Genomic DNA, 25,322 nt, shown 5'->3' with positions numbered 1-25,322 from the left:
TTCCATGCGCCTTCAGTCTGCGTCGTGACTGTGCGGGAATAGATACATCGCTGTATATTAAGGCCCCTTGACTGGGAGCCGGCGACGGGGAGGGACAGAAGTTCTGGAAATAGTGTGCGGAGAAGGGAGGGGAAGGCTACTTCCGGCCGCTTGCGCCCCGAGTCTGTGAAGAACTCGCGTCGAGAGCAGGCGGTGAAGAGTAAGCACGAGTGGATGACTTCAGCGGTGCTACACCTTTCACCCTAGCCTGGGCAAGCCTCGGTAGTAAGATTTCTCTAGTCCGTTTCGTACGTGTGTTTGCTCACACAGTCCGCTCTCCAGCTTAAGTCGTCAGTACCCAGCTACCTCCAGGGGTCTTGGCCATTTCTTCTGGGGTGTTCTGTAGGTGTATAAATGTTGAATATTCCTAAATATAACTTGGCCTCCTACCTCCCACGTTTGCACTTCAGACTGTACCCTTTTCTGGTAATATTCTTCTCAGTTTCCAGCTTGGAAACATTGATGTCTATGTTTGATGCACTTTCTTTCCCTTGCTCCTTTCAGTTGCAAGATTCCACCCTGCATTAATTCTGGCGTCCATCCACTCTTCGTCCCCACTGCCTTCACCTAGGTGGAATTCTTATCATTATCCCCTAGACGAATGGAATGCGGTATCTTTCTCTGATGCCGGTCGCCTACATCACCCTGCTGCCTACCTGTCTTACACGTAACTGCCGTGGGTTTAGTCATCCAAGCACAGCTGTGATAAAAAAAATTTTCACTGGCTCCCTGTTACCTTTAGGTTAAGGCCAGGTTTATTAATTCTGGATTCAAAGCTCCCACTTTATTTTCTGCTGCCTCCTTTTCATTTTCCTTTTGCCCATAACAATCAGGCCATGTAAAGCACCTCATGGATGAGCTACCCATTAACTTTCTGAAGAGACTCACCTCTCTTTCAACTTGGAATACCCTTCCCTCCCCATTGTCTCAAGATGTTGAAATTCTGTTCGTTAAAGCTCCATCCAGAAATTGTTTTTCCTTCTACTGAACCCTTCTTCCTGTGGTTATTCAGTTATTACCACTTTCTTAGAACTAATATTATTTATGTACAAGTCTTTCCCCCTACTAGACTCTTAGGCATTCATTTTTACATCCTGGAGTGTGTAACGCTGTGCTCTGTATAAAGTAAATAGTCAGTCAACATTCGTGGAATGCATGATGGAACTGAATGTTCCAAGCCACGTTTTAGAGACATTAACCTAGCTGAAGTGTATAGGATAGTATGGATAGGAGATACTGTAATTTTGGTGTTGAGTAATAAAGGTGAGAGCAGAAAGACCAAGGTTACTCTGAGTGGTAGAGTAACTGAGTGGATGATGGAAGAAAAGGATCAGGAGGAATCAGAAGCCTCCAATTCTTTAAGTCGGAAATCGCGACTTTACAGGAATATCCATAGCATGAGTTGGTTTTAAAGCAAAAATGAGCTCAGAGCTCAAAAAGATGTGTAGAATTTGAGATGGTAGGAAGATATTCAAAAGAAAAATCTTAGGGGGCTGTAAGAAATACAGGACTAAAGCTGAGGAAGGAGAGGCTGTGCCTGAATATGTAAATGTGTGAGTCATCCATGAAGAAACAACAGTTGAAATCATCAGTGCCTTTGATCTTTCCAAAGGAGAAAGTATTTATGGAGAAGAGCAGAAGGCCAAGGCCTATGCCTCAGGAAATACCCATATTTAGGAAGCAGGAATAGGAAGTATAAACTTGAAGAGGAAATTGGAATAAATATGGGTAGCAATGTAACAGTTGAAAACTCAGAAAAATGCTTGCCTACTTGGTATCAGGAGAGGGGGAGGCTATTTGGGAAAAGGAGGATTGTTGAGGCCAGCTTGCTGGTTTTCTTGTGACTTTATGGCATTATTTCTAGATAATGAGGACTTAACACAGAAAAGAGTGTATTTCTTTTCTTTAAATTCATAAATGGCACTTAGGCGCTCCAAGGCTTCAGAGAGTTTCTGTGAAAAAGTTTACATGTTCCAGCTAGTTTTCAAATGAAACCATTTATGCCCATAATGTTTTCTCATATGCTGAAATCTTGTCAGTTATTTTATTTCATTTTTTGGCATCACTAGGAAATAATCTGTTCCATGAAAGAGATTTTTCCAGTTAACTGACACTTAGCCTCTAAGCACCAAAACTTGTTCAATGGAACCACTTTTGATAGAAATATACATAAAATGTAGTATTTACTCCTCTACCATAACCAGAGTAAATGGATCATAATTTAATCTTTGCTTGGCAACTAAAGGTAATTGTTACCGCATCAATTCTGTTCTGCTGGATAGTAATGTCCTTGGGTCTGTTGATACATATGGAAAAGATTACCTTTTATTAGTTGACTTCGCTGTCTCTGTTATTACTATTATATCTCAGTGTTTTATCTTTTAGCAACTTTACAAATTGACCTAATTTTACCCATCATTTAAAGCCTCACTTTGACCAGGCAATCTAGAGACAAACACGCTAGCAGAAGTCACTGGGGAATTCTGGCGTCAAAAGAGCCCTGCTTTCAGAGGCTGTGAGTGACCTTAGATCATGACCATTTTAAAATGATAAAACTGGGGCTGAAGAGGTTACATAATTTTCAAGGGCACGGCTGGTAAGTGGTAGAGGAGGATTTGGATCAAGTTTGTGATACTTCAAAAAGCCTTGCTTTTTCCTCAGTGAAACACTTTTCTCCTTTTCATTCCCTACTCCACAAATTTTGATCCATGTTAAACAACTTTCTTGCCGCTACACAAGCCAGACTCTTCCACTCCATGGTTGATGTGGAGCCCCAGAAGGCAGGAACTCCTGCAGTCTCTCCACCAAAAAATGAACTCCACAAGGTACCTGTTTTTTCACATTGCTCACCTTTAAAAGAAAATCTCTTGAAGGTGCATTTCATAGGCAGAACTCAAGTCAAATGACTTGTCCCTAACTAATAGGAAGGCTGGGCTAGTGAGCGAGTATCCTCCTTGGAGAGGTAGGACTCATAAGGTAGTAAATTGTCTGAACAGAAGAAGGGTATTCAAAGGATGCTGGGCAGCCAGGAAACGTGACAGTTATCCACTATACTCTAGTTTACCACTTAGCACACTTTGTTTTGTGTTATGGTTCATTATATACATAAAATCACAGTATTAAAGCATTGAAAGGGATTATCTGGTTGAATGCCTTTTTTTTTTTCCTTAACGAACACCCCAAGAGATGAAATGACTTCTCCAAGATCACAAAATTGATCAGTAGCAGAACTAGAACTACAACCTTCAGGCATTCTTCATTAAACATTTTTTGAATATCTGTTAGATGCCAGGTGTTGTTCTAGGCCCTGAAAATATCAATGAATAAGGATAATAAGCCCTGTCCTCTTGGAGGTTATATTCCAGTGGGGGAGATAATAGAAAAGTGAAATTATATGTGCCATGAAGGGTAATTAAGCAGAGGAAGAGCATGAAGGGTGACGGGCTGCTGCTCTGGATAGCATCATCAGGGAACGTATGCATGACAGTTTTCATCTCAGTTCATTTTTGTTTTTCCTTAGCAGTAGCATATAAGTAGCTTTTTAATTTTTAAATGATTTTGTGCATTTTATCTTTTCTAATTCTAAAATTTGTGATTGTGATACGAAGGTGTTTTCTCTCCTTTTTCCTAATGTGATATAAGTAAGAGCGCAAACTGTTTTCTAAGTGGGTGTGATTTGGACTCAAATTGCACACTATCTGTTTATTTCTGTTTCTTTTGACAGGACCCATCCAGGGCTAATTAGATGACTCTAATCTTTATTATCCTCCTTTCACTTTTTGGTGGCTGTTTTCTCCGTGTGCTCCTTTGGCTAGCTCTAGTCATCTACCTCACTGTCTTGGCCCTTTCCACCTCCTTCTCAAATATGGGTGTTACACTTGGAAGGGACCTTGGAAACGTGTAGCGAGGCCAAGAGACTTGTCCAGTGTTTACTCTCAACCACTCCTTCCCCCATAACACCATACTCTCCCCTCCAGGTGTTTCTCCAGAATATTTTTCGGTGAGGTGATCGTCACAGTTTGAGTGTTGGACACATCTTCTAAGCACTGGAAAGTGGTATGAGTAAGTCAGGATCGCTATCCAAGGGTGAACTTCGTTATCTTACCCATTTTAAGAGGGCAAGTCTTCTGGGTCCCAAACCAGGGTTTAGGCAGGCTTACTGTCCTTGGTGACACATGGCCCTTGTGTGAAGCAAGGCTTGCCTAGTAGTCTTTCAAAAGAAAGGCACAAAAAGCCCCATTGTGAAACAGATGTTCAAGTGATGAAAGTGTCTTCAAAACAAGTGAGTGTTATCTAGGGAGTAAAAAGAGCACCAGGCAAGGAGTCAAGAAACTTGAATTAAAATCTTACTCTCTGTGAGTTGTCATGCAGGTCACCACCCTTCTGGGCCTTAGTTTCCTCACTTTCTTATTTTTGCAGATAAAATTGAAGCTTCGGCATCAATTCCCTTGATTTCCCAATCTCGTACCTACAGTGTGACTCCTTTCTGCCCTCTTTCACCTTTTGTCTTCCAGTCTCTTGCCACTGTCTTTGGTCAGTGCTCCCTCTGCTCTTCTGGACATTGCTCCTGCAGCTAGTCTTTCTCTCTCCTCTGTTTTCAACTCTCCCTCTTTAATGGCTCCTCCCACCCCCACCCGTACCACACCTTGTAAACTTGCTCAAGTTTCTCCAGGCTCAAAACAAAACTGATACCCTGCCCTCAATCCTGCGTCCTCTAAATATCTCAGATCTCCTTTCCCCACATGGTGAGTGTCTTACAAAGAGCACCCACAGCTGCAGTATTACACCTCCCCCCTTTTCTTTTCACTGCAGTCAGGTTTCTGCCCCCAGACGCACCACTGAAACCACTCTGGCAAAGTTCCCTAGGACAAAGTTGACCTAGGGCCAAATTCAATACTGTCCATCTAAAATCTTAAGTTTATTTAGTATCTGTGCAGCATTTGACACTTTTCTCCTCCCTCCCTTAAGCCTTCTCACTCTGTTTCCAAGTTTCTCATGATTCCTTTCTGCCCTGGATTGCTGTTTCTTCTCTGTCTCCTTGTCTGACTCCTCATTCCCCTACTTGTCCCTAAATGTAGGTGGCCCCATGGCCCTGTTTGTACTCTCCTTGAGTTGCCTGTGCAGACTCAGTCTCTTTTATGGCTTCAGCTTCCAATTCTGTGCTGATGACTCAACAATGGATATCTCTAGCCATCCATCATATCTGAGCTCTAGGCTTATAAATACTCCTGCATGCTAGAAATTTCTGTCTGGATGTCTGACAGGCATCTCCAGCACATGTTGAAATGTGAGTTCATCTTTCTCCCTGAGCCTATTCATCCACCTCTATCTCTGTTTTCAGAGAATGATTCTTCCCATCTACCCACATCAGAAACCTGGCAGCCATCCTGGCCTCCTCCCTCTCTCTCATCCCACCCACCCAGTCCCTCCCCAAGTCCTGTGGACTTCAGCTCCTGACCATCTCTTGTGTCTGTTCACTCTTCTTTTCCTTCACCACTCTCAGTTCTGACACTCATCACTTCTCATACTGACCATGGTGATAGCCTGTACCTAGTCCCTCTGTTCCCTCTAGACCCTTCTCACCCTGCTAGTAGAGTGTTCTTTTATTATCATGAAACAGACAGAAAAGAACTGATGATAATAATATAGACGATTCTTGTGTATCCTCCAACCAGCGTAGAGAGGGCTGTTTCTAAAACACAAACTGACTCCCTTTATCCCTTGATCGATCCACTTTTCAGTGGTTCCTAATTGCTTCTAGGATGCATTCTAAGCTTAACATGGAATATAGCCTGTTGAGATTTAGTTCTGTGCTGTCTGTGCAGTGCCATCCCCTGCTACTCCCTCCAAGTGAACTAAATGCACAGCCATATCACACTGTTTAAAGTTCCTGGAAGACTTTACACTGTGTTGTACACATGTTGTTCCTTGTGTTTGAAGTGCCCTCCCCACTACCTGGTAAACCTTAGCCTATTACGTCATCTTCAGGTGGTCGTCCATACACACCCTCCACCTCTGAGTAGAACTGATTATTTCTTCCTTTATATCTTTAACATATACAGGCAGTGCATCTATCACAATGTATTGTAATTTGTTTACATCCACTAAATTATAAACTCCTTGAGAGTAAGGCTGTATCTTTCATGTCTTCAGCAATTGGCATGGAATCTGGCAACCTGATACATAATTGGTGCTCTGTAAATGTTTATTGATCTGGTACCAGCTTCCTCTAGTTGTATATTTGACTAATCTCTTCCCACTTACTCCCCTCAGTACACACTCTACCATATCTACCACGTATAAAGACTCAGCTCACCTCCTGTGCATAGCACGTGTTCCCTGGATACCCCTTTATCACGGCACCTGCATCGTTTTCTTGAGTCTATCTTCATGTCTATCTTCCCTGCTACAGTGTAAGTGCCAGGAGTCCAGAAAACACACGTTATGTCTCTGCAGTTCCAACACCTAGCACTGGGACTGACAGACACAAGGAAGTGAAGAGGCATTGTGAACATATGAACGAAGGAGTTAGACTTATTGATTTTTAAGTTCTCCAGTTCCAAACCTATGTGATTTGAGGTTCCAAAAACTGTGACATAATCTCAAAGTTTTCTCCCAGCAGATGGGCAGAACAGTTGAAACACCAGTTCCAACAGTTGGCAAATATAAAGGTAAACATTTAAGAAAGTGAGTCAGAATGAAGGTGAATCCTCCAAAAGGAGCAGGAACATTGGCAAAACAGTGTATACTTGTAGTCACAGGCACCCCCTTTGCATCTGATGGGGGTATCCATATGTTCCTCTCAAGGCATATGACAAATGAGAGCTCAGGAGGGTGGTCGACAACCTCCCTGTGACTAAACCCCTACTGGCCAGAAATGAGTTGAAAGCACATAATTTCTCTGCAGCAAATACTAATTTTTTTCTTCAGCATTTCACTTCAATTGGCTCATTTTTGTAAACTAAACACAAAGTTTAGTCATTTATTTAATATTTTATTTCTGTTCAGATAAAACTGTAGGAAAAAACCCTAATCTAAAGACTCTTAGGATTTGTGACTTATTTTGTCACTCCACAAGCATTTATCAGTATCCAATATATTGCTACACTTAGTGTTGGGGAAGTGGAAAAAATTCAAAAAGTGTAGAACACAGATCTTAAGGTCTAATTGAAGAGTCAAGCAGAAGATAGTTATGATGTAGCATATGGACTATGTAGAATAATGCATTGTAACCTAATGGAGTGCAGGAAAAGCTAATTCTAACTGGATACCTAAGTCTTGAGAGGCTTCAGAGTGAGGAAAACATCAGTGCTAAGTGAAATTAACCAGGAGAAATTTACTGAAGGAGGGGAATCTCCACTAAGCACATATACACACAAAATATATGGATTGCCAGAAGTAGGACCCTGTGCATAATCTGGACTTGAGGGTATGGAGGATGGAGATTGGCCATTCTTCTGTTGTACGCTCTTCAGAGAAGGACTCCAAAGCTACTCCACTCTCTTCAGGCCAACCGCAGGGCTCCTTACTACTACTCTCTCCCAAGCCCCCTCAGGGACTCCCTGTGTAATACCATCCCTGTCATACTTGGAATATGAGCTGTGATCCCAGCTCACATGGGAAAATATGTGTCTCCTTTGGATTTCTGCATATTCCAATTAGATACTGTTGAGGGTTGACTGTTTTCCCCATGGCAGGTAGGAGTTGGGGCCCCTCCCACAGGTGGGTGGAGAGCTTTTGTTCTACCAAGATCTTGAGCAATTTCAGGTGGGAAAGGTGTTGGCTTTAGATGCAGATCAACTTGAGTGACTTTAGCCAAGATAAAGTTTCAGTTGCCTCATTTCTAAAATGAGATTATAATGATTATTGTTTTCTACCACCTACATTATAAGAATTAACAAATGTTAGTTCCCCCTCTCCTTCCTCACTGTTTTCCAGACCAAAGAACACTCTGACTTGGCTGATTTGAATAGGGAGAGGTTCTGATGCAAACATCTCACAATAGGCCTGTGAAAGCACCCATGTCAAAATGTGAGCATCACTACCATTGCTATTTATTAAGCGTTTACTACATGCCAGGCACTGGGCAATGCTTTATATTACCTCATTTTACCCTGACAATAACCCACCTAGATACATACTATCTCTTTTTTTAAACAAGATTTAGAGATGACAGGTAACTTGTCCAAGGTTACACAAGCAAGCAGAAGAAATGTGATTTGAACTCGGCTCTCTCCGTCCCATATAAGGGTCAACAAAGAACCGAAGAACAACATATTTGAGCTGGAGTTTTGAGAAATAGCTGTATGACAGGCTAGTCAAGATTACCCCCAGTGAGGGAGCAGAATGCAGATGTTCCATGCCATCGATTGAAGCAGGACCACTGCCGCCTTCTTAGACACTGCTGGAGCCAGAACTTGGAGTCTGTCAGGGTTCAAGTGACAGCTGAGACTCAGCTCACAGTTACTCTTAAAACTGGCTTCTCCCTGAAGCAAGAGAGAAGCAGTGCGAGGGATATAGATGAGGCAGCAGGCTCATTTGTTTGCTCTCTTGTATCCTGTGAAGGTGTACTCAAAGTCTCATGTGTCTTGAGAGCCCACACAAAGTGAGGTGTCCACAGGTCCAAAGCATAAAGAACCATGAGCTACTGCGACCAACTGTACCTCCACATAAAGCAATCCCCCTGCTACTCAGGAGAAGGCGGCATCACCTAGGCCTTGAAGTTCCTGTTATGTGTGCCAGAACTTGGAGCAGTTTCCCTTTCCCTGCACCTATACTGCAAGGCCTAAGATTTTTCCATTAATGTCCACTTGGGTACTTTCCATGGGGAGGCCTGGCCATGGCCCACTACAGACACACAAGCCTAAAACTACATTCCATTGTAAACACTGAAGAATGCAATTTGTATCCTTACCCAGAGGGCCACCCTGCCTTCTGGTAGAGGTATAAGAGTTGATGGATGGTTATGGCCAAAATTTTGCTTAGAAAAGAAGTTCAAATAGAGACAAAATAAATGGTTGCCTGAGGTTTGGAGTGGGAGAGGGATTGACTACAAATGAGCATGAAGGATCTTTTGGGGGCAATAGAAATATTCTAAAACTGGATTGTTATGATGGTTACACAACTCCATAAATTTGCTAAAAATCATGACTTGTATGCCTACAATAGATGAGTTTTATGGTATGTAAGTTACATCAGAGAGAAAAGAAAAAGAAAAGCAGCTCTGGACCTGCTTAAATATATAGCTAAGCACTTCTGTGAAACCCCAGGGTAACAGGCCAAGGAACACAGATTTCTGCCTAGAAAATACTAGGGGCAGGAGTTAATAATTAAAATCCCTGTGTCCAAACATCTAACTTTGAGTGGTCTACCCCCTGGAAAGATGACAATCATAATGTTAATAATTGTTGAGGCAAAAACAGCTGGTTTTCTCTCCACCCTCGTATCAGTTCTCTTCTTCCACAATAGAGAAAGGGTTTTGAGGCACTGGTCCAGGGCTGCTGACTTTAGCAGAGTCAGAGTTTAACAGCAAGAGCCATCATTTTTTGCTTCCAGGAATTCTTTAAAATCTGTTTGAATTTTATAATAAATTCCCCACAGTCAGTTGTTGTGTTTAAAATGTCAGGTTAAGGCTGGCTAGCTACCCAGGCTAGGGGCTCCCAGTTCCAAATTACTAAAATTTATTCGAAAATGATGTCAGATTAAAAAAAAGATACCTACCCTCAGTGGCTCTGCCTCCCTGACAGCCTCTGTCCATTTCCCTGTCTCTCTCTTTCTCTCTGTGTGTCTGTCTGTCTGCTATTTTCTCTTCACCACCAACCACCACCACCACCCCCATCCCTCCTGCCTTTGACCACCACTTCTTCCCTCACCTGGTTCAGAATGCTTAAGAGAGGAGGGCTAGGAGTCACCAGAAACAAGGACTGTGCCTAGTGCACTGTGGGGATTTGGGACAAGAGGGAGCACATGAGCTTCCTCTCCCCTCCCAAAATGATTTTAATTACCTGCACCTGCGGCATGATCTGGCGCCCAGGCCTCAGGTGAAAAAGCCAGAAATCAGAGTTGCTTGTTATCAAGGATTGGCTGTGTTAACCAGGCTTATTTAACCAGACTACCATACCGGTTTCTCACTGACTGAGATACTGGTTTATTAATTTACAGTGGAAAATACACCTTCCTTCCCTTTGAATGGACTTCTTCCTTCTCATCAGTGATTCAAGGTGCCCCTTCCCTGGTGTCTGGGATTCTGGGTGCTACTCGGGGTCATGGATTATGGCTTTCTGCCTCCATCCCTGGAACACAGTTGGTGCTTGATAAATATTTGCCAAACTGAATTGAATTTTTCCAGGGATAAGAGTTGTGTATCTTCAGCCATTTTTAGTCAAACAGGGTGCAGAGATATTTTTACCCCATGTAGTAGCTTAGTCAAATGCTGCTTCTGAGCTACAAGGATCCATGCAAACACTGTATGGCAAGATTTATGAAGTAGCCATTTGTTGGATTTTTTTTCCACACAGCTGACTTCATTATAAGGAAAATTCATCTCAGGGGATTTACCTAGCCAGATAATCACTCTACTTCATTTTGTGTTTTCTCTTTTCCTTTATGTTGGGAATGAATGCTATAAAGGATCCCACTGTGCTACAGGTAATAACAGGATATACAACTATAGACCATCCACTGTGTGTTCCTGAAATAGATTCTTCAGTAGAAAGAACAAGAGTGCTGTCATTTACTGGGTTGTATGGGAAGCAAGGATCGGAACTGAAAATGTAAAAAGACTTATGAGTCAGTGGAGTCCAATTTAGCCTTGATGGTAGTGTGAGGCACATTATTAGTTCCTTTTTCAGGGAAAATTATGTTAGGGAAAGAATAGTCCTGTCCATTTGTCAGAGCCCTGATGCTAAGGTCCCTGATGATGGAGATCTGGTCTCAGGCCTCAGACCAGCTTCCCCTTCTCTTGGGCCTTCTCAGAACCTCTGCTGATGTAGACACCCCTAAAGGTTCCCAGAGCCTCCTGTTGGCTCTGTGCTCCTCTTGCCTCAGGCAGGAAGAGTTTCTGGCCTCAGGTCAAGGAGGTCTTACTCAAAGCTCTTGGCTGCCATGACACTGCTCTCTCTGAGGTCAGTGTGTCCAGGACTCTACCTTTGGCCTCTTCTCATTCTCCGTGCTCTTCATGTGAATTGTATTTATTCCTGTGACTTCCCCACCACCTATATACTGGAGCCTTTGACGCTCAGTTGTAGTATATGGTCCTGACTGTGTTTAGGCATCAGTGTATTCCATGCATGAATCCTCTTCTATCCCCCATTGGACATCCCAGGTCCCTTTTCATTAGACTGCCTGTTCAATTCAACAGACATTTATTGCATATGGTTGGCAGGCATCTTCTGTAGTTGTGGAGGATACAGAGGTTCCATTCTATTTAAGTGAATGTTCTTCTATTTAATTTGCAGGGTTTCTTTATTTATATTTTTACTATCCAAAAATTGCAGGAATCCCTGAAGTCTTAATTGTGAGCTACTGTTCTCTTTCTCTCCCTGCAGCCTCCCTAAGATTATTCATTAATATGGTTTCAGTTTCAGAGAGATAATTTTCAAATATGCATATCTGGTTCCAGCTGTCTTACCTGTCTCATTTAGTGGATGCACTTAGATGTCCCTTTGTCTCCTTAAAATAAACATCTGTTGTGGCTTTGGTTCCTGGATCTCTAAAATACAGAAGTGAATTGGGAGATAATTTTAGTAAGTTATGGTGTATCAATGCAATGCAGTTTTAAGCAGCTATTAAAAATGCTTACAAACAACCGTGGACAATTTCTGCTTCTCTATGCACTTTCTAAATTCTCCCAGTGAGAATCTCTTTCTTTTCTAATCAGGAAAGAAGAGAGGAAACAAGTGAGATGATCAGTTATGTCTTAACAGGGGAAGGTGGAAGAGAGGCAGTAATTTGCTCTCACCTTTGCAGCCATACCTTGCTAATCCCCAGAGATTTCTCAGATTGCCACCCACCGACCCTGCTTCAGTTTAGATCTCTCTTTTTCCTTCCAAGTGCCTGGCTGTGACGATATGAGATTATGATCAGCCTTAGTTTATAAACTTTCCCTGCTTCTCCAAACAAAATACTTTTTAGACTATGAGCTGCCTGAAAAAACGACCATGTTTTATTTATTTCTGTAACCCCAAAGCACTTAACACAGTGTTTGAAGCTGTTTCAAATAGTGGAATACTATGCAGCTGTAGAAAGAAGGCGGGAGGTCTTTTTGATCTGTTATAGAACGAAAAAAGGCCAACTGCAAATCAATGTGTGTAGAATACTGCCATTTGGATAAAGAAGGGGGAAAGGAAATTTCGCTCTCTGGCAGGAAATGTAAGAAACTGAATGGCTCCGAAAAGGGAACTATGTGCTGTGGGAAGAAAGGTGGGAGGGAGACTTTTCACTGCAAATGCTTTTATACCTTTTGAGTTTTAACCCTGTTCAATGTTTTAGTAATAAAAATTTTAAAATAATAATAATAATAAAATTTAAAATAAAAAATATATTGAACTTATTTGGAATATCCACAGTAGGCAAATCTACAGAGACAGAAAGCAGATTGGGGTAGCCAGGGGCTAGGAGGAAGAGGGAACGGGGAGTGACTGCTTAACTGGGTATGGGCTTTCCTTTTGGAATGATAAAAACACTCCAAATCTGAATAGTGGTGATGGTTGTACAACATTATGAATGTACAAAATGCCCCTGAATTGTATACTTTAAAATGGTTAAAATGGTGAATTTTATGTTACATGAATTTTACCATAAATTTATATATATATATATATATATATATATATATATATATATATATATATATATTTTAATGAGTGAATGAATGAATCAAATGTCTAGTATATTTATACATTTATGTGAGATGGCCTTTCTGTGCAATGAAATATCTCTGCTTTGTGAAGTTTTAATGGGAAATTCCAGACTTATACAAAAGTAGAACAGTAATGAGCCCCACTTACCTACCACTTAGCTTCAACAGTTAGCAACTCATGGCAAATCTAACTTCATTTATACCTGAACACTTGTCCTCTATACCTACTGGATTATTTTGAAGAAAATCTTAGATATTTCACTTTGCATCTCTAGAAGGTAAGGGTCCTTTCTTAAAAAAACTTACAATGCATTATCAACCTAAAAAAATTGTTATTTCTTAATGTCATCAAAGAACACTGTTCACAATTCCCAGATTGCCTCACAAATGTCCTCTTTAGAGCTGACTAGTTGCTTTGCGCTTTTTTTTTTTTTTTTTTTTTTTTTTTTTTTTTTTTTTTAGCTTTATGCTTTTAAAGAGACCAATCTGCTTTTTCCGGAACTGACCTGATAAGTTCATTCTTAGCCATAATGAAATCTGGAGAAAGTTAAAATTTCTTATCTGAAGAAGACTGTAGTTGAACAAGAAGCTATTAAAATTCCATTCCTACTCAAACATTTTCTAAAGAGTTTCCGAGGCACGCCTTTGCCCGCTGTGACCCACACAGCTATGCGGCAGTAGAAAGTCAGTCATGAAATGCCAGTGAGATGATTGAAATCCTCATTTGGGAGGCTGCAGTTTAGCATGAACCTCTTCATGCTCCCTCTTGGTTATTAGTATCTTAACAGTTCCCATCTCTATTTAATAGAGTTCTACGTGACCCTCCATGCTCTGGAGACTCCTTTGTAAATGTAATTTTTCCACGTTGTCCAAACTAGTATTATGGAGAGAGTCAGGGAAGGATGGGATACTTAAGGGTGTCACAAGTTACAGCTAACACTGTCTTAAAAGAAATTGTGAGGTTTGACTCTTTTCTTTCTCCTCCTCCACTTTTTTCTCTTTTTTATATTTATAATGCATTGATTGACCCACATAAGTACATATTTCTATATACTCTGTTTCAAGATTGATTTGATTTTTTAATTTTCCTTTCTCCCACATTTTAGTGAACCCTCTTCTTCATTCTGGGCCCATTCCCCTGGCCTGTTCTTCCATATTGCTTCCCAGATGCTCTGAGTTTTAGCATAATGTCTCTCTGGTTTATTCTTATCCTCTAATTCACCTCTCAGTTCTCCTGTACTCCTAATGCCAAGTGTTCCATACTCTCTAAAGTGACCACTAGTTTACCTGCTAGAAAATTAAGCCCAGAAGTAGGCTGGAGGACCCAGCCTCCTTCAGGGGACAGTGCCTCTATTTTTAACAACAATAGCTCAATGTGTACTTTTGTCTAATCCTCACCAGTGCCTTCAAGAGGAGATACCAATATTGCCCATTTTACAGAGGCACAGGGAAGTTGGATAATACACCTAAAGTTAATAAGTGGAAGAGCTCAGATAAAACTCCAGACAGCCTGCTCACTTAACCACTATGCTCTACTGCTTAACACTAAGAACTGACTTTTGTGGTTACAGAGAACAGTACCTCAGAGGGAGGAGAGATTCATCTGAGATCAAGCTTAAGTAGCACCTGCTTATTTCTTATAGGTCAAGGTGGCTCTGGGTAATAACACCCTTTATTTTAGCATTTCCCAGAAGTGTGTCCTCTGGAAAACAACTTAAGGTTTCATTGTCAAATTCATTTAATTTAGGAAATACAGTGCATTGTATGTACTTATTAGAGTTCCCTGAGTCTACATTGACATAGTAAAAGTTCTTAAAAAAAAAAAAAAAGTAAAGAAACCTATTTCAATTTGTTTAGCCCGGTATTTCCCAAACCTGTGGAATATGGAACCTTTCCCTGCTGCGTAACACCTGTTGATATTCCATGGAAGCACTGCATTGTGAAACTTTCTGGATTGACATTAACAAGGAGCTGTTTCAGAAACTGCATTTTAATTGAAGTCTTACTGGCTTTCTTAAGAGGAGGGCACATCTGAGTTTCTAGCCTGCCATAAGCCCCTCTGACCTATTGTATCCTGGGTTTGTTTTGCGTAGGGAGAGGGGATGTCATATTATGGTTGCGCTGTATGTGGGGTGGGGCAGCCCACTGGAGCAACAGGAATGAGAATGAGGCTCCCAGGCTGCATGCAGCTGGTTTGTATCAGAAGGGCCTCAAGGTGAAATTTCACCTCAGACAGTGTAGTTGGTATCCAGTGTCTCCCTCTGTAAACACCGACCTTAGATTCGGTCGATATAAGCTTCCCGACTTATTTCCATCCAATGACCCAGCTGGGTCTAAAAGTAGGATATGATGTCACCAGCTATCTTTAGTCACTCCCTAATTAATACCTGGCCAATGAATACCTGACTCTGTTCTAAATTGGGACTACATCTCATTGTCATCCCTCAACTGTGGGGAACCAAGCCAGGGGACAGGGACAGGGCTGCCAGAACTCGGGATCATCCGAGGTCTTCAGGAGTAGAGGTAGAAGTAAGAGGCAGCCCCTGGGCCTTGCTGGGAGGATGCTGGAGGAGGGAGGGCCAAGTGTGCAGAGGCAGCAGGCTAACAGGAGACTTGGGGCCCACTGGGCCTGCAAGGATTTGGGAAAGTAGCCCAACAGTCTAGGCAGCTTCTGGAAGCATGAAATAAGTCTGGCTGGGAGCCTTTACCTACACTGCCCCAGACAGCTAGGTTGGCCCCATCTTGCTGATGGAACACTCCAGTTCATTCTTTCCCAAATTTGCCTTTCGTAAGAATCACTCCAGGCACTTATTAAGCATGCAGATTTCCATACCCCACCCCAGAAATGCTAAACTGGTCTGTTTAATAAATGCTCTGAGTGATCAATATGATGAGGCAAGTTTGGGAAACACTGCTCTAGTTGTTCAAGGGATCTTAGTAGTAATGAGCTCAGCCCATTCCTCCAAGCGCTTTTATATCCTGGTAAGGAGGAACAGAACATGCCTCCCCAAAATATGCCACTTGGACGTGTGGGTTATTTCCAGCTGAAGACAATCAAGGTCCCACAGACTCAGAGCTGTTTACCATCCCTTACCTGACTAAAAGAATTTAGATAGAGGGCATGTGCCAGGAAGAGAGCTAATACCAAAGATAACTTTTTATAACAGAAGGACTTAACTGCGTGGCATGGCAAACATTTGTTTACAAAACATTTGCTCTTCTCATCTTCCTGTGACTTGTCTTCCTCCCCTTTGAAGCCCCTGTCCCCTGCCCCCTGCCCCCTTCTCCTTAGCTTGTAAGCCTCAATTGCTTGACTGTCTTTGGGTCTCATGTCTCTGGGGCTCCCATACGTATGAAATTTGTCTTTCTCCTGTTCATCTGTCTTATGTCAACTTAAATATTAAACCAGCCAATGAACCTAGAAGGGTAGAAGGAAAAAACTTTCTGCCCCTACACTGTCAGTTCGTTTTTTGGCCTTGGGATTCTACAAGGGTCTTGTGTTCTCTCAGAGATGGCAAGGACCTTCTCCTCCTCATCTTCATCATCTTCAAGGTCTTTGGACATCTAGCCCCTCTGGCTGAGGCCAGGTCATAGCCTGTTGTTGGGCCACAGCTACAATAAGTTTGTATATTTTCTCCCTTTTCTTGGGTCAGCATTCCCCTTCTTGTTTTAGTAAGAATTAATTTTAGATGGTTTGGTAGGCTATTGGTGCCCATTTGGTGCCTTTTATATTAAACATCATCTTTTATATTATCTCCTCTAATTAGCCAAGGGTATTTATGGAACACATACTATGAGCAGAACTAGGAATAAAAAGTAAATTAAACATGTCCCTACTTTCTGGGCATTGAAAAACTTGTTTGGACTTGGGATAAAAAACAAGCTCTGGAGATGGATGGTGGTGATGGTTGTATAGCAATGTGAATGTACTTAATTCCGCTGAACTGTACCCTTAAAAGTTATGAAAATGCTACAATGAAGTATCACTTCACACTGGTCAGAAGGCTATCATCAAAAAATCTACAAATAATAAATGCTGGAGAGGGTGTGGCAAAAAGGGAACCCTCCTACACTACTGGTGGAAATGTAAGTTGGTGCAGCCGCTATGGGAAACATTTTGGAGTTTCCTTAAAAAACTAGAAATAGAGTTAATAGAGTTGCCATATGATCCAGCAACCCCGCTCTTGGGCATATATCTGGAAAAGATAAAAACTCTAATTTGAAAAGATACATGTGAAAAAACAAAGAAAGAAAAGATACATGCACCCTAGTGTTCATAGTAGCACTGCTTACAATAGCCAAGACATGGAAACAACCTAAATGTCCATTGACAGATGAATGGATAAAGAAGATATAGTATATATAGTGTATATATATATATACAGTGGAATAAAAAGAATGAAATATTGCCATTTGCAGCAACATGGACGGACCTAGAGATTATCATACTAAGTGAAGTCAGTCAGACAAAGACAGACAAATAGTATATGATATAAATTATATGTGGACTCTAAAAAATAGTACAAATGAGCTTATTTACAAAACAGACTCACAGACAGAGAAAATAAACTCATGGTTACCAATGGGGAAGGAGGAGGGAGGGATAAATTAGAAGTATTGGATTAACAGATACACCTACCATATATAAAATACATAAATGACAAGGATTTGCTGTATAGCACAGGGAACTATAGTCAATATTTTGTAATAACCCATAATAGGATAGAATTTTAAAAAGAATCGTATATATATATCTCCGAATCATTTTGTACACCTGAAACTAACACAATATTGTAAATCAACTGTATTTCAATTAAAAGTTATGAAAATGATACATTTTATGGTATGTATATTTTACCACAATTGGAGAAAAAACTTGTTCAGGCAACTGTACCCAAAAACCAGTTGAGGAGGACATTTACAAAGTGATAAACCAGCAAATGTAAAGGTTCACATGAATTTAAAGGGATACTTGAGTAAAGTAGACCAAGCACTCAGACAGCTTTTGTGCTAGTTTTGAGGAAGGTAAAGAACTGGTGGACTGGAGAATTATGAAGATGAAAGAGATGGTGCGTACAAAGAGCCTGATAGAGCATAGCCAACAGAAAGCAAGTTTCTAAAGGGAAGGGTCTGTTAAAGAGGCAGCCCTCACACCACTGACCCACCTGAGCATGGAAAGTGTTTGCTGGGGAATGAGACGATGAGGAATCGTGAAGGAAATAGTGAAAAGAGAAGTCTGTGTAGGTGGCTGGTGACTGTGAGGGATCAACCTGCTTCTTGCTTTGAGAAAGCAAGAGAGGTATTGTCTTAATTCAAAGTGATTTTCTGCTAAGTATTCTGGTATCATTACTGTGAAGTTACCGAAAGGAAACTCTTGGAGACCCCTGAGGGGTGAGCTGTTGGAGAGATGGTTAGAAATGACCAGGAAAGGTGTACTCATTCCTCGGCCCACTGCCAGATCAAGCATCACTGCCTTGTGCAGGAGCTGGAAAAGAGCTGGAGGAGAAGCCAGCTCTAACTGAGGAGCCCAGCGTAGTCAAGGGATTTGTGGAACAGACAGAGCCAGAAACCTGCTGGGCAGCTGATGTGAAACAGGTGGCTTTCAGGAGAGGTGTTATTCACCACGAGGACCGAGGTTTGTAAGGGAACCTCACTTAGAACAACGGATGGATGAGCTGAGCCTTACTAGAGGCAGAGATGCTGGGAACCAGAGCCACTGCGGCCTCCCAGATGGGGCTGGGGAAGAGAGTAGGAGTGGGGCTTGTCTGATAAGCTAAGCATGCCAGCTGAGCCATCTGGGGCAGGTCTGGGGCGTAGTAGGCATTCAGTAAATATTTGCTACATTGAAAGGAATTGAAAACCCACTTGTTTCTATTCTGCATTATTTGTTATTGTTTGTTTGTTTTTGTTATGCTCTTAGTTTTCTGGTAAAGAGTTATTACATTTTTTAAAAAAAGAGATGATATTTGATTCAGCTAAATCAAGCTAAAAGGGGATAGATCCACATCTAGAACACAATGGCCCCCTGATTGCTGCTAATGGCCACTCTTTCATCTTCATAGCATCCCTTCCTCCCCTGTGCCTGCCTTCCTCCCACCTCTGCTGCTTCGACACAGATACTGTCTTGCTAATGGCTCACACGTCTTTCTTCTGAGCTGTATGTCGCCATTGCTGACTGCTTCCTGGACATCTCTTGTTTGTTCTTCAGTATTCTGCATCTCAGAATACTGCACTCACCATTTCTCCTCCCTGATTTTCTGCTGCTCCTCTCCCTCAGAGATTCCCCGTGTCCTTGAGATGCGTGATCATGTGCACAACAGCTCCACTTGGAAACCTCAGTGCCACATGTGACTCCACCATCTTTTTAATTCATCCTCAGTCTTGTTGAGTCTACCTCAGACATGGCTCTGGAATCTCGCCTCACCCGTCTGGGCCTGCCCCACCCCAGCCATTCCGGATGTACAAACAGGCACCTATCGGCTCCGTTGCTGCTGCCAATCAGAGGCAATTCATGCGTACAACCCCAGTGCCTCAGAGAGATCTAGCAGGCTTCACAATTCATTCCTTCTGCCCTGTGTTCAGAGGAGGTACTGCACCCCCTTGGCCTCACAAATTTCTTGGGTTTCTTAGTTCCCCTCCAGAGTCCTGCGTTTCAAGAAGGCCTGGCCAATGAGCTAGGGAGGGTGTGCTCCTTTTTGTTCCTACCAGTTTCCAAGCTCGTGGGGCTCTGGGTCTCACATCCACTTCTTTTTGGACATTGAGGCTTAGAGCAGTAGCTTGCAACCTTGGCTGCACAGTGGAACCACCTGGGGAGTTTAAATCATTCTTTCTGGAGGTAGCACCCCTGCACTGGCATTTTGTCATAGCTTTCTAGGTAGATTTTAATCCTTAGCCAAGGTTGCAAATGACTAGTTTAAAGTATCCATTTCCACTCTCTCTGCCTTGAGTTCTCAGAATTGTGCCTACTCTCCAGCTTTCTGGGACTGGCCCTTCCAAGTTCTTCTCCAGGATTAGGTTAACTTAGAATGACTCTACTACATCCTTGACTATTTTTCATCCAACAACTCAGCCATCTATTCTTTACTTGGCACTGGGAAACATATAAAGCTTCATCTTATAGTGGGCATCAATTATTTTTGGCCATCATCTTGTATTCATTTACTTTGATTTTCCCAAGCCTTGATTTTCCTGTGGGTGTCTGCTCCAGTCCTACACCCAGTCCATGGTCTTCTGTGTTAAGCTGCCTCCACACCTCACTCCAGGGCTGCAGATGATCTAGACTAAGCCAATAAGGGCATTTCATCCCCCTGGCCACAGTGATGGGTCCCTTTGCTCAGGGATGTGTCCATGCCCCAAGGCAGGCCAGTCAGACACAGTATAACTCAATTCTGGGACTTTTATTTAAATTGTTTGGGAATTTGCTCATTTCTCGCTACATATGAACGTGAGACTAAAGCTTGTCTGAAGATGGAGCCCAAACAGAGCAAGGAATACCCAGGGAGAGACCCTGCCCCTGAAGAACACTGTCTAGTGGAGTAGACTCACCTGCTGACACATCCCAAAGGAGCAGTAAAGGGGTAATCAGTGAGCTAGCTCAGGGCAGCAGAGCAGCATAACCCGGATATCCCTGGGAGGCCCTTGCAGCTGGCTGAGCTGCCCCACATGGTCATTTCCAGTTTTGCTTCTTGTAGTTAAATTCTGCTGGGAGGCAGCCAGGGAGGCGCAGCCTCTCCTTAAGGCTGTTGGATTGTTTGATGATTGACCCCTCTCCCCAGCAGCATTGAAGGAGATCCCCAGTTCCTCCCTCATAATTCAGGCTCCCATCCCTTCCTGGAGGCTGATCAAGACACTTCCTCTCCTTTTCTGGCCTTGGCTGAAACCTTGCTTAGATCCTCCTATCAAACTTCTCTTGCTTCCAGTCTCTGTCTCTCTAGCCCATCCTCCCTACTGCTACCAGAGGATATAAGATGCTAATCTAATCATACCATCCTCCTACTTCAAAGCTTTCACTTGCTCCCTGTGGCCCTCAGAATCAAGTCCAAACTCATTAACATGCCCAAGGGGTCCTTCACAATGTGGTACCAACTTACCTCTCATGCCCAACCACTTCCCATCACACACTATTGAGCTAACCACGTGGACATTCCCTGTCATTCCCTACATGCGTCATGCCCTTTAATCCACCATGCTTTAGCATGTGCTGGTCTATTTGCAGGAACTGGCCCTCTCTCCCATACATCCTTTAAGATCCAGCTGAGATGTCCCCTTTTTGAAGCCTTCCCCAGGTAAAGTCAGTATCGCATGGAACTTATTCATAGCTTGGTTACATCATATTTTGTTTATTAGGTTGTTTGAGGACATAGATTGGCTCAGAATAGGTGCTCAGTGAAGGTTAAATGAATGAATGAATGAAAGCTTTCAGAATCCCTGGAGGCATCTAGGACAGATAGACTTAAGAGACCCTGGATGGGAAGCATAGAGGGATGTTAGGAGCAATTTAGAGCTTGCCTCTCTAAGAGCAGACCCTTGGCTGGATTGGAAACAGAGGGGTTGGGGGTGGCATCTTAAAGAGATGGCCCATGGTCTTCTCTGACCCTCAGGTGCCCTGTAGAGAAATCCCGGAGCTATGAAGAACTTTGGACACAGGTTGGCAAAATGTTACCAGGCAGAAAGTGCATAGGCTGTTTCCATACAGTTTCAGAATCCTCAAACAGACTCTACTAAATTTTAAATTACAAACTATATAAATACCATAACAGTATTAATTCAGTCATAATAAAGAATGAGAATTTCACCCCAGTTCCGCCATTATAGCCAGTAGTAATAAAAATACTTGCAGTTTATTAAGAATGTACTATACCAGGGACTGAGCTAAGCACATTACATGTTTTCCCATTTCATCTTCCTCACGGTCCAGTGAGATATCCCCATTTTACAGATGAGAGAACTGAGGCTCAGAGAGGTTAAAAATCTTGCCCAACATCACAGAGATAGTCAGTGGCAGAGCTAAGGCATGTCTGACTCCAATGTTTGTGTTTTACCCTATATTCCTTCTTCTGTCCCAACAAATCAAATTTTTCATTTTCTATACTCCAGACCTGTCCATGCATACTAGTAGTTTTTACCTAATTATAGTCACAGTACAAAGAGTATAATAACATAGATTATTTTCTGAATTTATATGATAATACATACCCTACCCAACTCATCACCAAGTCCTGTTGAGTCTACCTCCAAAATGCGTCTCTAACTTGTAATTCGCTTCCTTTCATCTCTGCCCTTATCTTTTGTCTGGGCATCTGCTAGAGCCTCTTAACTGGTCTCCATATTTTTGCTCTTGTTTCTTTCTTATCTCTTCTCCTCCCAGTAGCCAGAGTGATCTTTAAAAAATGTAAACCAGATCCTGGCATTCCCCAACCTCTCAGTGCATTTGGATAAATCCCAAATCCTTAACCCCAACTCAGGGCCCTGTAGGCCTTGCCCACCTCATCACATGCCTTGCTAACCTCACTGCATTCTAACCACACTAACCTTCAGTTCCTCAAAACTTCCCAGTTCTCCGCCACCTTAGTGCCTCTGCAGTTTCCTCTCCTTGGGACCTCTTCCCTACACGCCCTCCCTGGCCTCTTTTCTTCAGGCCTGACCACCCCTTTCAACCTACATTAGGACCCTCTTATGCACACAGATCACAGTTTATATATTTGTGTGAGTGTTTAATTATTATTTTCCTACCCACTCTTATAGTTCCATGATGGACAGACTGCCTCTCTTTTGCTGAACACTTGTCCCTAATGTGCAGCATAGTACCAGATACAAAGGAGATGATCAATATTTGTTTAAAGAAGAAATATTTTTCTATGTTACTATATAATCTTGAAAAACATAACCTAATAGCTACATAATACTTGATAGTTATCCATTTAATTAATGGCTTTAATAAGACACTTATTTCATATGCAGTTGAGAGAACTGACCTTTTATGGTTAGAAGAAAAAAAGTTCGAGTCCCTAGATCAGCAATATTAGAAACCTGAACACCCTAGTAATATTACGTATGTACATAGTGAGCCTAATTTTGCTGTTGAAAGAAAATAAACTATGGATTATAGGTTTTGAAATCAATTTAGTGGCTTGTGAGCAGCATTACTTTTAAAACTAGAACAGAAAGGAGAATGAATGCTTTGCAGGTGAGAAGAACTGTATAACTTTCATTTGTTTATATATATATAATTTTTGTTTCCATTTTGTATGTCATTGATTTTAACTGTAGATAAAGATTTTTTTGTATAGATTTAACTGTAGATAAAGTTGAAGTATGCGCTGGGTCACAGTGTAAAATCGATTTCTTATTATGGGTTACAGTTTAAAAAAATGGAAAAGCAAGGATTTTAAGGGCTTGCTTTTGGAATTATACAAACAATTTCAAGCCCCTGGCATCACCTGATGAGTTACTTGTTCAGTGTTCCACATGTTTACCTTTCTGTCATGGCCAATGATTAGATTGCTTGGAGGATTTTGGTGTGCAGGGAACTCCCAGGGCTACTTTGTTTTTTAATAAACTTTTTTATTTGGGACCAGTGTTAGATTTACAGAAAAGTTGCAAAAATTGTACAGATTGTTCCTGACTACCCTCACCCAGTTTCCCCCATCATTAACATCTTACATTATTGCAGAACACATGGCATACGTAAGGAACCAACACTGGTTCTTTACTCGTAACTAAACTCCAGAATTTATTTGTGTTTCACAGGTTTTTCTTCTTTCTCTTCCAGGATCCCATATGCATTGTCATCATCTCATCTTAGTCTCCACTGGTCTGTGACGGTTTCTCTGTCTTTCCTTGCTTGTCATGACCTTGACAGTTCGGAGGAGTACTGATCAGGTATTTTGTAGAATGTCCCTGCATGTGGATTTGTCTCGTATGTTTCTTATGATTATACTGGGTTATGGGCTTAGGGGAAAAATAACATACAGGTGAAGTACACTTCTCATCACATCCTATCGGAGGGCATGTGGTACCAACATGGCTTATCACTGGTGATGTTAACCCTGATCACTTGGTCAAGCTGATGTCGGCCAGGTTTCTCCACTGTCAAGTGACTGTTTTTCCCTTTCCATTCTCTATTGTTTAGAAGCTAATCACTAAGACACTAAGGCCAGCCTACTCTCGAAGAGGTGGGGAAGAGGGGATAGGTGTTAAACTCCACCTCCTGGAGGGGAGAGTGTCCACACATATTATCTGGGATTCTTCTGTAGGCGAGATTTGTTTCTTTCCCCCTTATTTAATAATTTATCTCAGTATGGACTCATATATTTATTTTATATTTTGTATTCTGTATTTTATATTTGTATTTATATTTGTATTTTATATTCTGTACAATATTATTTATTGTGTTGCTCAAATTGTAAAGCTTTGGCCACTGGGAGCCCTTTCAGTTAGCTCCAGTGTCCCTTCAATGTGCCCCTATCCTTTCTTTTTTTCCGAGTACCTCCTTACTTTTGGTACTACAAAGTGCTTTATGCTGTTCTTGTATTTTCCCTGCCCCAGATTAAAATCAGCCATTTCTCCAGGAGCTCACATTTGAGAGACAAGAAGCCAGAGATGTAGAATGTCACCCTCTTAGGTGCTGAGGGTGGGCTGCTTGGGAGAATTTGTTGACAGTACAGAGGAAAGGCATACGTCGAGCCACTCCCTGTTCCTTAGTTTCTCAGGCTCGTATGGCTCTCTGGTGAGCCACCCACTGTTATCTGATCTGCCCCTGTTAAAGCACAGAATGTCCCTCACACCAACTATCCTTGCCTTCTGATCAGACTCTGGAGCCTCTTCCGCCCACATTAGAATGACAGGAATTCCAGGTCCCTGAGGTTGTGCTGGTCGAGGTCTGGCCTCCCAGACTTCTGCAGGCATCTCTGCCCTGCTTGTTCACAACTCTGGATCTAACCAAACGCCAGTTTTTCTTTCCCCAAGGCTGTTGTTTCAAATTTGGCTCCTCTCTCTCATGCATGTTCAGTAGGTATCCTCGCTTCCTTTAGAAAAAGGAGCCCACCAGGCAAGTGTTCCCTCGACCTCTCACCTTCCGCTCTAGACACTCCTCCCCTCTCCAAGGCCACCTCCTGTCCCAGGGACTGGACCCCATCCTTTCCTGCTCTCCCCAGGACCTTCCCTTCTCTCTCATATCTTCAGTCTTGTCCCCCTTCACTGGCTTATCTTGCTCAGCCTAAAAGGATACTCAAGTCTTTTGGCCTAAAAAGACTTGGCCTCATCTCACCCTGCAGCCAGCATGGAATCTCTTCCCTTGACTTCGGGACTCTTGAAAGGAGAGACTTCACCAATCATTTCCTTTGACAACAGGGGCCATGGGACCATGTTGATGGGAAATTTTCCGCAGAGAAAGGATGACTGTATTGGCTTCGATGGAGGGAGG

At 42.2% G+C, this 25,322-nt stretch overlaps 1 protein-coding gene across 1 annotated transcript in view; it reads left to right on the top strand.

The window, feature by feature from the left end:
• Positions 1 to 116: 116 nt before the first annotated feature.
• HOMER2 (homer scaffold protein 2) overlaps positions 117 to 25,322 on the top strand; it is a 113,070-nt gene continuing 87,864 nt past the window's right edge. The window contains exons 1-2 of the mRNA XM_074354102.1: positions 117 to 261; positions 23,670 to 23,779. The gene's annotated coding sequence lies outside the window, so the exon portion shown is untranslated. The remainder of the gene's footprint in view (positions 262 to 23,669; positions 23,780 to 25,322) is intronic.

This window comes from Camelus bactrianus, chromosome 27 (assembly GCF_048773025.1).
Source record: "Camelus bactrianus isolate YW-2024 breed Bactrian camel chromosome 27, ASM4877302v1, whole genome shotgun sequence".
Taxonomy (NCBI): Eukaryota; Metazoa; Chordata; class Mammalia; order Artiodactyla; family Camelidae; genus Camelus; species Camelus bactrianus.
The sequence above is the reverse complement of the archived record's forward strand: the minus strand, read 5'-3'. Positions and strand labels throughout refer to the sequence as shown.